General features: G+C 40.8%; 1 long non-coding RNA gene across 2 annotated transcripts in view; it reads left to right on the plus strand.

Annotated features, from left to right (window-relative positions):
- Positions 1-8,579: 8,579 nt before the first annotated feature.
- Positions 8,580-14,487, plus strand: part of LOC132011463 (uncharacterized) — a 169,558-nt gene continuing 163,650 nt past the window's right edge. For both annotated transcript variants that reach the window (XR_009402382.1, XR_009402381.1), the window contains exon 1: positions 8,580-8,682. This is a non-coding gene — a long non-coding RNA (uncharacterized LOC132011463). The remainder of the gene's footprint in view (positions 8,683-14,487) is intronic.

The raw sequence follows: 14,487 nt of genomic DNA on the forward strand, positions 1-14,487 counted from the left end.
TTCATCAGTCTTTGAAGCTGGCCAGAGCTACATACAGTAAAACGGTAAGCAAAAATGGGCCCCTATAAATTAGAAACTGGAAAGCAACTATTAGAACACCAAGATTCTGACAAAACTTCCCCCCAACAATATACAAGAGTTTGAAAATTGAACTGGTTTTCTCCTCAGAAATGCCTAAAAAAATTTTAAAATCCTTTTGAAGCAGTTTGTGATTCCTTGTGCATCCATTGTTCCATACTATCTCGGTTCCTTTACTTTTGATTTAAAAATAAAAGTGATAATTTCTGCCACATTACTGATTCACCAGAATTCCATGTTTCTCCATCATCTGCATGTTGTTGATTTAGCTCCTGTCTTGGAGTCTTTAGGGTCCCTACAAAATTGATATAAGTGAACTTGGGCCCCTGCCCAGGGATATAGAGACCCACTGAGCAATATTTCACATCGAAGGTCAATGCATGTTTAAGGATACAGAAAGAAAAGATTAGCCATGGGTGTGTTTCAGATCTAGGAAAGATGAAGCCAGAGAAAACCATTCTCTTCCTTAGAAGACTTTGTGGAGAGAGGGGATTTTTAGGAGCCGTTTAAATGATGGATAAGAGACCACTAACTTCACATAGATTCTGTATTGCCAAATAAAATAGCTTCAAATCACTCAGGTATTATAAGAAGAGTGTTAGAAAAATACACAGCCAGAGAAGTTAGGAGTGGCCCTTTAAATTTGATCACCCCAACTAGTCCTTAGATAATCTAATCTTTGCTTCCAAATGTTGATGTGTAGGTATTTGTGCTTTTATGAGTGGCATATCCAATTTTGGTTGCTATGGGCAATAATTTCAAGGACGATATAAAATAAGATCCATAGAATCAGTGAAAAGTATAATAAATTTGCACAGGGAAGTGTCTTGGGGATTGATTAGGGCTGTTTTGCATGGCTTGGTAAAGGTGAAGTGTCATCTCTCTTGTCTTCAGACAAATGAGTTTAGTTATTTCAATGAAAGATTTTTATGGAAAATGATCATACTCTTTTCTACTATAAACTTTCAGACTATAATTTTTATAGCCGTCAGGTCTCCCTTATTATATTTTATTTGAAATTCAGACTTCTATTTCTCTTTCAGTTTTTAGGAGGAAATTAATAATTAATGATTTATCAAAATCTTGTGATCTTAAGTGAATACCCGTAATCTTGGTTGTTTACTTATTTATTAGCTATAAAGTAAGAAAAACACCAGGAACTCCTGAAAGATTTAATCACAGGTTCTATTTTAGACCAGTCTTTGTTTGAGTGACTTGAGTAAATCACCTTTCCTCTTCAGGCTTCAGCTTCCCCATCTGTCCAAAATCCAAAATGTCTAAACCTTTTATTCTCTCAGTACCAAATTGATAAAGAAATGAATAGGGGCATGCATAGGCTGGTGCACAGATTGAAGCATGGATGAATGCATAGTTAGGGATGTAGATAGATGCACGTTTGGGTGTGTGGATGGATAAATGGTTGGCTCCATGGATGGATGCATGGACAAGTGTAGAGATGGGTTCAGGGTTAAGGGCATTGATGAATGCATGAGTGCATGGGTGAGTGTGTAGATGCATGCAAGGTAGGGTACATGGATGGATTCATGAACTGAAGGATGGTGGGAAGGAAGGATAGAAGGGTCCAAAAATTTTTTTAAAAATCATAAAAAATGAAATAAATTCAGAAGAAAAATGTACTGAAATAAAATTGGACAAAATGCTAAAATTTATTAAAATATTTATTCCCTCCCACAAGACACTATTGTACCTAACATACTTTACAAATAATTTTTAAAAACTTATGCCAAGCCCCATGCTAGATAATGTTGCGTGTGTTTTTATTTGTAAGAGGCCTCTGTGGTTGATACAGCAGAACACTTTGCAGTGAAAGCCCTCATCTTTATAACAAGAACTTTGCAATTAACAAGAACGACCTCTTATTATTTATCTTCTCTCCAGTCCAGTTCTTTGTCAGATCTCCAAAAAGAGGTACTAAACATCAGTCTGAAAGGTTCCTCAGTTCATGGAGAGCCCTAGGGTATACATAAAGCCAACCAGGAGAGCTATTGTTGTGTTAATTTGTTTTGTTAGATTAATGATTCTTCTGTTAATATTTAACCTTTTGTCAAATTGTGATGCATAGGGTTGTAATCTAGATCAATACAAATGAATAATGGGACAGGCATATTTTTTCATCTCATTTCTTTTTCCACTAGTTCACAACACGTTTTATTGGCAGTGTGTTTCAAATGGCCTGTAATTAATTGAACAGAGAATGACGTATCCTTTTACCACGTGAAAAGAAACACCATTGGGCCAACTACTGTCTTCATTCTCCCTATGAAGCAAACTGGGAATGATTTCTATTTTTCCTAAATCCTTTTCCTCTTTAATCTTTCCTAAAGATTTGGAATAATAGTAAAGGAGTCTGTTTGAGGTCTGGATGGAGGGGAGGATGGAGCATATGGTATGCTTCATGGAGGGCTCGCAGGTCAGGTACAATGCACTGTGTCTAGGGAGGCAAATCGGAAAGCTTCTACACGTTTTGGTGATTAGCAACATCAAGTGGTGCTAAATAAGAAATGAATAACACCTGGAGATTCCTTCCAATAACACAGTCTAAAATTACAGCGCTTTCTCCTCAAATAGATAAGAATGATAAAGTACATGTCTCCTTAGTCCCTCATAGTGTCATTCTGCCAGTTCTTAATTTTACAGGCATCCTTGTTTATCTGTTCTTTTAATAAAATTTGTCAGGGCAAAATCCTCACTCCACATCGTGCCCAGGCTCCATAGCGTAATGCCTTGGAACATGGTATGTGCTGAGTAAATCCTCTGCTATGTTCTTGTTCAGTTGTTGTTTCTTTTCTTTTTGAGAAGAGGCCTTGATTTTTATCTCCCATTGCTGTAATTCAGAGCTTCTTAGTGGTCCCTTGCTTGGGAGGTACCTGCGATTGGATAAGTAAACAGAATACTTGGAGAACAGCAGTGTTTTGCTTTAATTGTCATTTCTCCCAGGACAGGAGATCACAAAGCCTCTGTCCGGTGCTGTTAGTCTGGTTAAAAGATGCCTTTTGTCATGGGCTCCTATCTTGGATTTAACTATGTAAACTTTGCCAGATATGAGAACCCGACTTGGGAGCTGTATCCCAAGACAGGGACTTCCTATGAACACCAGACCTTTGTAGGACACGTGTGTTTCTTTCTGATTTGGGACTATGTAGACATGGGCTGCTTTCACGTTCTCTCTAGCTTAAAAGTGTATCATTGCCTTTTCCCTCCATGCTGCCAATCTCGATGACAGGAACAATCATGTCTTAATGTTCAAGGGCACTCACATCAACGCCTGTTTCCACCAAATTGTGGGTATAGGCTTCCTGCCTGAGGGCTGACCTAGAATCCTGATGAGCTGGGTTCAAGCTGAACTTGCTTCTCTGGTTGATGCTTTGGCCATCTGTTGACCCTCTGTAGCTTAGTCAAGAGTCTTTTGCCCTGATAGTACAGATGAAGGAGGCATGGATCGTATTTGGCAACTTTTCTGTATTTTTTTGCACTTTTTCCTGTATTTTTTCCTTTATTTCCTAAATCAGTGAGAAGCGAGTTTAAGGAGCATGAAACATCCACTCTTTGCATACATGGTATCCTTAGCTACTTCTCCCTTTAAACTGTAGGGCCGAGATGATTTGGGTCTCATTAGGGTCTGCTCAACAATGTTGGTGGAATAAATGAAGTGATAAATGAACGAAAAAATGGTATATAGGTAAATTAAGATGGCTCTGTACCTATGGTTAATGACAATGTCAAGGATTTTACCCAGCATGGTCTTATCAACACTGACTCTGGTCTGATTAAATTTACCTCCTCTGAAGATAGCACCATGTACCACATTAACAGTGCAACAGCTTTAAGTTCTTCCACTTGGTGGTGAGGGAGCCAATCAACACAAGACCAACATTATAATAATTAGCATATGATTATAATAATTACCATGTGAAAGGCTTCCTGGTCACTGTTAAGACCAGTGGCACATTTGCATATTGGCCTCATCCCCAACTTGGTACCTTTAACACTAGCTCCCTTCCCCCCACCCCACTGCCCACTGCTGACCATTGCCTCCAGAGTATACACACCATGCACCAGGCACTCCAAGGTCATTCTGGGCACTGGATTTTCTCTCTCTGCTCTGCCTTCTTTTGAAACTGTTCCAGTGCTCACACAGTGCTTCCATATTCTACCTTCCCTAAACAATTTGTATGGCTTCTATGTAATAGACCCTTTACTTTACTGCTCTTCAAGTAGGAATCACCTCAGGCAGTTACTCCTCCAGCCCTTCAAGTCAGTATTCCAAAGGTTGGTCTAGTCCTTGAAAAGGAGTATCCTATAGACTGACACCCAAGAAAAAGGGTAAACTTGGGAACTCAGGAGAGGAAAAAAAGGGGGCAACTTGGACCTGTGACCAAAGAGTACCAATTACAAGGCACTCCCAGGTAAACAGCATCATGAGCTCTTAAGCCATTCGTATCGTAACATTCCTGGGACTCCTCTTTAGAAAAGAACTGTTTCTTAACACACTGTAAAATTTCATACAATAGCTATTATAGTTATGAAAAGCTAACATATTGAGCACTTTCTGCGACCAAAGCTCTCAATCCTCATAAAATTTTGGCATGGTAAATTGTACTGCATCAGTTTAGAAGGAAAGTGAAGCTCAAAGAGATTAGCTATCTTGACCAAACTCACAGAGTTAGTGAGTTGAGGAGCCAAGATCTGGACCTAATCTAGTGTCCTTCACCATTGTTGCCTCCAATTTTCCTCTTCCTCCCTACTCCCCCAACACACAAATAAATGAGTCTATCTGGACAACATATCTTCTCATTTGTAGAATAGGGAAACAGCTTTATAGTGTTTCAGGTTCCCAGGAAGACTGCAAATATCAGGAAATACAATGGTGTCAAGCACTTTGCATATAGGAAATGCTAAATCAAGCTAAATTAAATTCGACAGAGTTCTCGACAGTTAAGAAGCCTTTATTAAACCCCTGCTGTGCTGGGCACCCAGCCGTGACTTGGGTTAAGCCTAATACTACTTAATTTATGAAAATGCTGTTATAATTATTCTGTTTCTTATATTTAGGTGCCCTCAAGAAGAAAGTACAATTTACAATTAAATATAAATTATTTATCCCAATTTTCTGACTTCTGTTCCATACAGTATTCCTTTAGGAGATACTGAACTGTGGTAGACCCATCTTAAAAGGTCTGCCTAGTTCTTGATTACTGCCTTTGACACTCATGGAGGTGGTTTACCTACAGCGATGTGTGACCATGTATTCCAGGTGGGGCCAATCAGGTTAGTTCTTTGTGAATTTGAAACTTAAATTTAGAATCTGTACCTCAGTCTTTGCATGTGGCTGGCATGCCCCATGTGAACTATTTAGACAAAGATGGGGGTGAGAGTGAGGAGTGTGAGGGAATAGAGGAAGCAGTAGAGAAGCAAAAATGAGAAACCATTTATCTAAAGAGGTAGACACACAGAGCTAGAGCAAGAACACACAGAGCCATGAAGGGAACTATAGAATTGAAAGCAGAAATTCCCAGCAGAACCCCTATGTGGTGGTGAAGCCATCCACTCATAATACCACACTTTGTGGAGTGAGGACTTTATCCTAATAAAATTTATTAAGTTCATGGAAAAACAAGGATGCCTTTAAAATTAAGAACTGGCAAGGGCGCCTGGGTGGCTCAGTGGGTTAAGCCGCTGCCTTCGGCTCAGGTCATGATCTCAGGGTCCTGGGATCGAGTCCCGCATCGGGCTCTCTGCTCGGCAGGGAGCCTGCTTCCCTCTCTCTCTCTCTCTGCCTGCCTCTCCATCTACTTGTGATTTCTCTCTGTCAAATAAATAAATAAAATCTTAAAAAAAAAAAAATTAAGAACTGGCAAAGTAATATTTTAAGGGACTAAGGACATCTGTACTTTATTGTTTTCTGGTCTGGGAGAAAGCCTTGAAATTTAGACCATGAAATTGGATGAAATACCCAGCTAATGTTTCACTTTTTCTTTAACATCATGGCCAGTAATGTCCTAGGTGTTAGTAAAGGACACAGTGTTAAGGACTGACTGATAGTCATTGCTTTACCTCCTCTGCATTCCTCTAGTTATCAATTCCAAGGTCAAAACTAATTTTCTGCTTGGACTACTTTTTTCTTTTTTTCAAAACGTGCTTCTCTGTATAAGGAGCTCCTTGGTGGGGTAGATCTACCTCAATCAGAGTGATATCATGCAGAACATGATGGTGAGGCTCCTGCTGTTCCTTTCACATCTGGAATTTCACACCATGGCCAAACCTGGGTTGGTAACCTCCTGCTACTTTACTTGTGTCTTCACCCACTTGAACTTCTGACCTTCTGTGTCATCTATTAAAAATCTTCTTCCAGAATTTAATTGTACTTTTTATGTGCTGGTGGCTCTGATCTGGGTCAGTTATGGTCTAAGCATTCATTCCAGAATATTTATGAAGGCCCTGGGGTACGAGTTGGGGATACGTCCCTGCCTTTCCTATGTTGATGGTCTGTGGAAGAGACAAAGAGGGAAATGAACCACTACACTACAGAGTGTGACAACCGCTACATCAGGATGTCTGAGCACGTTGGAGGAAGACCCTCTCAGATGTATAGAATGTCTAAGAAGGCTCTCTAGAAGAGGCAGGATCTACACTGAGGCCTGAAAGATGAGTGGGATGCAGCTGGGTAAAGAGTGTGGAGATGGATGATGTTCAGAGGCCCACAGTTAGGGAGTACATGGCATGCTGGCTGGATTGAATGTGCTTGGTCGACCTGGAGCCCCAGCACTGCAGGAGAGGGAGGTAGAGAGACTGGAAAGGGCAGGTCAGGAAAGGCATCGCAGGTCTTGTTAAAGGGTTTTTAAACTCAAAGAATTGGAGAGTGGTGGAAGAAGGAAGTAAGGAAAGGAAACTCAAGAAATCATACAGTTTGATGAGAAGTTTCCAAAGATTCAAGAGGTTGACCTGAGCCCACAGCCTCTGGTCAATCAGACTTGCTGGATGACATGTTTGTCTCTTTTGCAAAAACTATTTTTTTTTAACCCCAAGAGTTGAAAGTCCCAAGAAATTAAATATAAGAAGCATCTTTATTTCAGTCTTGCTACCTCAGCTCACCAGAGGGAATCAGTAGCATTATTTCTGAGCTATGAATGCTTCTCTAAATTTCCATTTCCATGGCAATATCTGGAGAGGCAATCAGAAAGTAGAACAAGCAGGTTTCATGGGATATAATCACTGGAGCAACTTTATGTTTGTCTTACACAGTCACGTAAAATTTATTCAGTAGAAGTTCTTCCAGTGTCCCTAGTTGAAAGCTGAACTAATCGTAATTTCCTGATTAAGCTCCGTGGTCACTTTAAAATTACCCAGTTAACTTTAGTTATTTAATTTGAATGTTTCTGTCCTGGGTAGACAACTTGCCACTCCATTCAAGGCTGCTGCCTGGGAAAGGAAAGAGCAGGGTCTTATTTCTCACCTTCTCTGCCACCAGAGAGTTGCCATCCTTACTGTACCTCCCCCAGAAGGTTTGGAGCCTCAGAAGACAGGAGGCCTGGGGGTAGGGGAATGGAAGAAAGTTTCTCACTTGGGGGGCACCATCAGAGGATGGCAAGGTGACATCACAGCCTTACATCTTTCAAGCTGACTCTCAAGTGAGGCCTTTCCCTCAGCTGGGCCCCTCATGCCATGAGGAGTGCATTTTAACCCTCTGGCAGCTGTATTCTACTAGACCTCCTTTGCCTTTTCAGGCAGGCTCCTGGGAGGGGGATAAAATGAATTGAGGCCAGCTCACCTCTTTAGCCCCACATAATTCACATCTGATTTCTGGAAAGGATTCATGCCACTTTTATGCACAAGTGGAGGCCAGTCCCAAAGTAGCCATCTTTGTTTAGCTCCCATCTACTCAATTTCTCAGCAGGAGTCAGATCCCCATTACCTGGGCCCTTAGCTGTGGAGAGCATATCTGGCTCTGCACTGATGGATAGAGCTCTCTACCAAAATACCTTCTCCATATTTTCTGACCTAGCCCTGTTATAGGCTCATCAAAGATGAGGGACTCAAAAGTCAGGAAACCACTTTCCAGGCATTACTTTTGAAGCCCTTTTTGCTTAGGGTACCTCTTTGTAATCCGATCTTTCTCACATCTCGATGCCTCAATCAAAATTTCCAATGTAATATTTTGCTACATAGACTTGTAAGCATATGCTACGTGTTGGGGAAGTAAAGAGATCTTCCCCTGTCGAGGGTGGATGCGGGTGGATGCTCGATGGGCCCGGAGATCCGTCAACCACAGAGCTTTGCAAAATGGCGCCTGGCGATTTGCCAGAAGGTGTGTCTAGAGTGACTGATCGTAAACAGGAAGTACTACCTATTGGCTGTTGAACTATTGCTATGCTGTGGGTACTTGGTAACAAGCTTAAGATTGGTGGAGGCAAATCACTGTCTATGCTGATTGGCTTAGCTCCCCTATATAAGCGATGGCCATATGAAATAAAGGTCTTTTTGGAAACCCAACCGGACGGAGGGTTGTTATTATCGCTGCTGGACGGTGATAAATGGTGGCCTGTACAGGGAACCCCCTTTCTCCGTTTCTAACAGTGCACTGAGGTAAGTGACGAATTTATTTAGAAGAAAATTCTGGCCAGAGAAGTTTTAGGAAAGTTCACTGATTATAGTGACGATTGCAACGTAAGCTCACTGGTGTTAGTGACGATCTTGAGAAAGCTCACTGTTTTAGTCACAATAGCAGACTAATCTTTTCTTTGCTTCTTGACTATTTATTTCTGAAATACTATGGGTTCAGAGGTCTCAAGAATATGTATGGAAGCCAGATTCGAGAATCTGACAATAAAGCTTCGTGCTAATATTGTTAACGTTAATGCCAGTAAGGTAGAAGTAGCTTCAGTATCTCAATTTGTTGCCTTTATGAAAAATGTAGGATGGGGGAAGCAATGGTTTGGGTTCATATCCATGGGTGGATTGCTGATATTCGCTGTGGTGTGTTGCTTATGGTGCATTTGCCCCATGATGAGGATTCGTAAAAGAGACACCATTGCCATCAAACAAGCTCTGTTATCCATCGAGTCTGGACAGTTGCCCCAGGTATGGCTCAGTATGCTGGATCGGTAGTCAAAGATGGGTAAGATCGTAGGCGGAATATACCAACCTAAGACAGGACATGATCCTATAAGCATCATGATCCCATGATGGGTAAGGATATTCTTGGCCTTGCGACAGCCTAAGACAGGCACGACCCCTGCTGAGTCTTTCCTTCTACCATAAAACAAAAAGGGGGAACTCTCGAGGGCGGATGGTCCAGGGGCCCGGAGATCCGTCAACCGCAGAGCTTTGCAAAATGGCGCCTGGCGATTTGCCAGAAGGTGTGTCTAGAGTGACTGATTGTAAACAGGAAGTACTACCTATTGGCTGCTGAACTATTGCTATGCTGTGGGTACTTGGTAACAAGCTTAAGATTGGTGGATGCATATCGCTATCTATGCTGATTGGCTTAGCTCCCCTATATAAGCGATGGCCATATGAAATAAAGGGCTTTTTTGAAACCCAACCGGACGGATGGTCGTTATTATCGCTGCTGGATGGCGATATTCCCCATGCTCCTTGCTTCTGAAAAGCAAATATTTGTGAGAGACAGAGAAGATAGAAATTCATTGGCAGAAGTTAGAATTTGAAGAAAAATGAAACAGAAGGAAAAAATCATAACAAGGGTAGACTTTAAATGGAACATCTAAGAAACATTTGTTGAGAAGATGGGTCATGGCTCTGGTTGGAAGCCATAACTGATCAAAGAAATACGTCCAGTTAGAGTCCTGGTTTCCAGCCCAGAACGTTTATTTTGGTTTCAGGGACGCAGCCCAATGATTCTTGAGAACATATAGTTTATAAAATAAATTTAGGTTTGTGAGATGCAGTCTTGCTTAGGATCCCTCAGTGGTCAGAGGGACCCTTTGCTTCCTCCATCCCAAAAAACTGTTCCATTATAAACCAACTCATTATTGGCATTCCATTATAAACCAACTCATTAAACAACAGGCAGTTTATGTCAGGCCTAATAATCAACTCCGTAACTAGAAGGCACTGTAGTTTTGTTTCTCATTTTATTTTCCCTTTCACATGCATGAGATTTGGGGGCCTTTAGTTAAAGAGTATCTGAGCGAAGCTGGAGTCATCTTGTGTCTGAAATGCGATGTCTCCCGGAGTAAGAGCAAAGTGGTCCCAGAAGAGAATATATATAGCCCCTCACTGTCCTCCAGGATGGTTTCCTCTCCAGGACTGGCAGAACACCCCCTGTGTGCCTGGAGAGTGGACCAGAGGTCCACACTGTAACTCTCCAGGTTTGGGCTGCTGAATAGATTTCGAGAGTCAAGATCTCAGTGGTGAAACTTCTGGTATTCAAATCATCAATTGCATTGATCCTTTCAGAAACAGGTGGCTCATGTGGATGAAAACTGGAAAGTCAATTTTTATCCATTTTATAAAGCTCTCTCATTGACTAAGACATTTCTAGTTACCTTTATTCAACACCTACTCCCTGCCAGCCTATTCTTGTTGTGAATACCTTTTGGGGTATCTTTCCAGGTCGCTACTCCCCCTTTAATCTCATTATCAAAAGCAAAGAAATTCCTTCTCCAGCAGCCATCCCATACAGTGTGATAGATGCTCCAACCTCATCAGATTAGACCAAGTTTGGGTACCATTTTACCCAAGCTAGACCAATCAGAATCCCTTTCTTCTAAATTTGGAATTGAGAACAATAGAAACCAGGGAGACTGTCCACATGTGGCTGGAGATGTAACATTTGTACTCAGGAACCGGTGAAGCTGTCTTCTGCTGAGTAGCCTCAACAAGACAAGGCAACCTACAAAGACAGAGGGAAATGATGGAGATTCACAAAGAGAAACAGAGACAAAAGACAGGGAGTGAGCACAGTATGAATTTCTGGCATCATCCTGGATTCAGAGTCAACCTTTCCTCAGAATTGGCTGCATTCCTGACCTTGATTTCCATGTAGGGTAACAGCATAATCTGGTTTGTCCAGTTCGGTTATAATAGTACTCCCCTTCACTGTTTACACGGTAAAGTCCACAGACATCCTGTTTCTATGGAACCTTAATTCTTGTAAGAGAACACCCATTTTGCTCTCAAGTTAGTTCAGGCTGGTTTTTCTGACTTACATTAGAACCAATGCAGATAGCAGCCTTAACAAACAGACATCTTAGAACTCTCTTTCTCTTCATTTTGTAGATGAGAAAAGGGATGCTCTGGGGATTTAGGCAAATCATCCAAGATCAGACATCTAATAAATGGTGAAGCTGAGGTATCAACCAGACCTGGACACCTCCAAAGCCTGTGCAGTTTCCGTCAGGCTTCAGTGTTTCTCAAGGACACAGACATCGGTTGTTTTTGTAGTCAACAGCAATTTTGTCTGTCTCGAAGCCTCTGAAGACAGATTGGGTGTCCAAAAAATGAATCCCAAACTTTTCTGATTAAATATCTGCTTTCCAATTGCTCTTTGAAATATGAGATCGAAAATGGCAATGCTGATGAAGATGAAATGAGCTCCGGCGGAAGCCTGAGCTGAATTTGGGAACGATGATTAGTGAACCCAGTGCTGGGGAGAAACAAAGAGCTTGTTTGCCTTTTCCCTATTATCCATTTGTTATTGAAAAGGCGGACAAATCTCACCTGAGAGCACTCTAATTAAAAGGTCTTTTGGATAAGAATTCGAACGCAACAGAGGGACGATAAATTAAAGTATATGTGTTCTTTGTACTGTTCTGGTTTCATTAGCCACTGGACCACATCTTTTTCTATTATTCACCAGGGATCACTACACAGAACAGCAGTGAATGCAGCCACTAGCTGAGTCTGGAAGGCCAATTAGACACCAATTCTTAGCCTTTTTTCTCCCCAACCAGGTAGAGTCACAGCTTTCAGAGACGAGAGGCATTATATGTGTTTTTAATTAACCTTACTTGGGTGCTAGCTTTTTTCATATAGGTCAGCTCTGACACAATGAGTACAATGTAGCTAGATTTTCTCTTCAGGGATGATTGGGTCTTGATTGGAATTGCAGAAAACTTTTTGAACTAGACTTCCCTAATGCACACACAGTCTCCCCCCCGCCCCCCGGGGCTTGGGCGCAACCTCCCAAAAGAGGGAACACCCACCTCCATATCACCACTGACAAAATCCAAGCATCTTTCCTGATACAGTCCTTATTGGCATAAATGAAGGATCTCAGAAGCAAAAAAAAAAAAAAAAAAAATCCAAACCTAATAGAGGATGTCCGCTGGCATGGTTTTCTGAGTAAAGTGCTTATATTTTCCCCCACATTTCACCCTGTCCTCTTAATGGGGAAGGAAGTGGTGCTAATTTTACTGGTCAGCAATCAGAAGAGATCAATAGAGAGCACAGGTGCCAATTTGTAGAGGAGGTGTTATTTTTAAACGGCATGCCGAACTCCGGAATTATACCAAGTTTTAAGGGCAAAACTGGGTCTAATAACTTTTTATGTTTTCCAGTTTCCAATATGTTATTGTCTCACTTGCTAAATGTAATTTGCTCTGGCTGCTTCCTTAGGGGAGGGGTGGTGGAAAGAGAAGGAAATATGAAGTGAGGGGAGAGAAGAAAAGAACTGGAAAAGCTCTATAAATGATCAGGGTGCAGAGGATGACATAATACCAGCTAGGGGCTTTAAATAGTCTGGCAATGTAGGCATTGCTGACGCTTACTGGCCAGTTCCAACTAAGAAAGATTGTTTAATGCACATGTGTCATTTCATTATAATTCTCCAGCTAGTGTAAATCAAATTTCAACATTTGCTCAACATTGAGCCTAAAGCCACAGACAGAGAACAGATACAGTTCAATGCCTGGGGTAATTTCCCCGCTCTCAGGTTCCTTTCTCAGGACAGAGTTATCCGGCTTGGCTGTTCTACTGGGCAGGCATTAGGAAAGAAGACCCAGAATCATTGAGCCTCCTCTGTTTTTATGTAATGCACCCCAGAATGGACTAAGTGGTATGGTGGTGGCAGGGTGTGAATAAGCCAAGATGCTTCTTGACCTGCCAGTTGGTAAACAAAAGTGCTTTATCACCATTGATGGGAAAGGTACCAATAAAGGGGTTTCTGGGACTTGTAGAAGGAAAATGGAGTTTTTCAGAACATTCCTTTACATTTTTGTTTGAAGGAAAATATATCCTTTTTGTGTTTTCACTACTAATTATTCCAGAAAAGGGAAGTCAGATTATTATTATTTTTTTTAACAATTGCCAAAAATCGGAGGGGGTGCAAATCATACTTAGCTCATATTTGAGGCGAAAGTGCAAAAGAACAGATTATGCATAGAAAGCCATTGCCCAATGATTCTTTCTCTTTAGTTTAAGATATTTCTATGAGGTGAGAGTAACACTTTCTCAAATATATTTACACTCAAATTACTGTACCAACATTTAGATCATTTGCAAGTAACAGTGTGAAACCAGCAGCCTCAGAAGTATTTATAACTGAGATGCATGATTGGTGGCACAGAAATTGTTTTATAAAATACTACACCTATCATTTTTGATTGCTGACTTAAGGTGAATGATCTGTATAAAAATATAAATTATTTGTGTTAAGGAAATGGTGATTAAATATGAGCTTTGTGTATTAGTCATTAATCTTTCCATTTAAATGCAAATTCTTCATTTCAACCACTACTTGAAGAAACATCTAATATGAAACAAGTTTGATCTGATTTATTATTTCAGACAAGGCCTTTAAAATATGCATTTTCTTGTCATGGGGAAGGGTGGGTTCTATTTACATTTTTAAAAGTGCACTGTAAAAAAACCAGCCAACCAAATACTACATGAAACTCAAATATAAAATCCTTTTCTTGGCCAAAGGATGTCTAGAAGTGTATGGGGGGGGCGTGTACAGGGGTTGAGAGAAGGGTGTGGTGGTAGATGTCCACTTTCTCCTAGTAATTCCAAATTTATGGACTACTGTGGACCTTGGAGTTATTGCTGGATTTACAAATACCTGTGCCCACCCAAGCATTCTCTTAACACTCAAAAAGATAAATATGTCTTGCTGGCATATTTTAATAATAATTACTAGTATTATATGGCAGAAGTCACCCTATTAAATACTTGACTAGACTTACTCACTAAATCCTCATAATAACCCAGTGCAATGCATGTTATTTTTATCCACGGTTGATAGATCAAGAGGTGAAACATAGATTAAGGAGTTGGTCTAAGATTACATGGATGTTAAATAGGGGTGCCAGAACTCAAACCCAGATCAGCTGACACCAGAGCCTGTGAATTCACCTCTAGACTCGGCTGTCTTCCCAGATGAAACGTTATAAAAGGCATTTTATAATTTTTTTAAATCAATTTTTTAAA

This window comes from Mustela nigripes, chromosome 2 (assembly GCF_022355385.1).
Source record: "Mustela nigripes isolate SB6536 chromosome 2, MUSNIG.SB6536, whole genome shotgun sequence".
NCBI lineage: Eukaryota > Metazoa > Chordata > Mammalia > Carnivora > Mustelidae > Mustela > Mustela nigripes.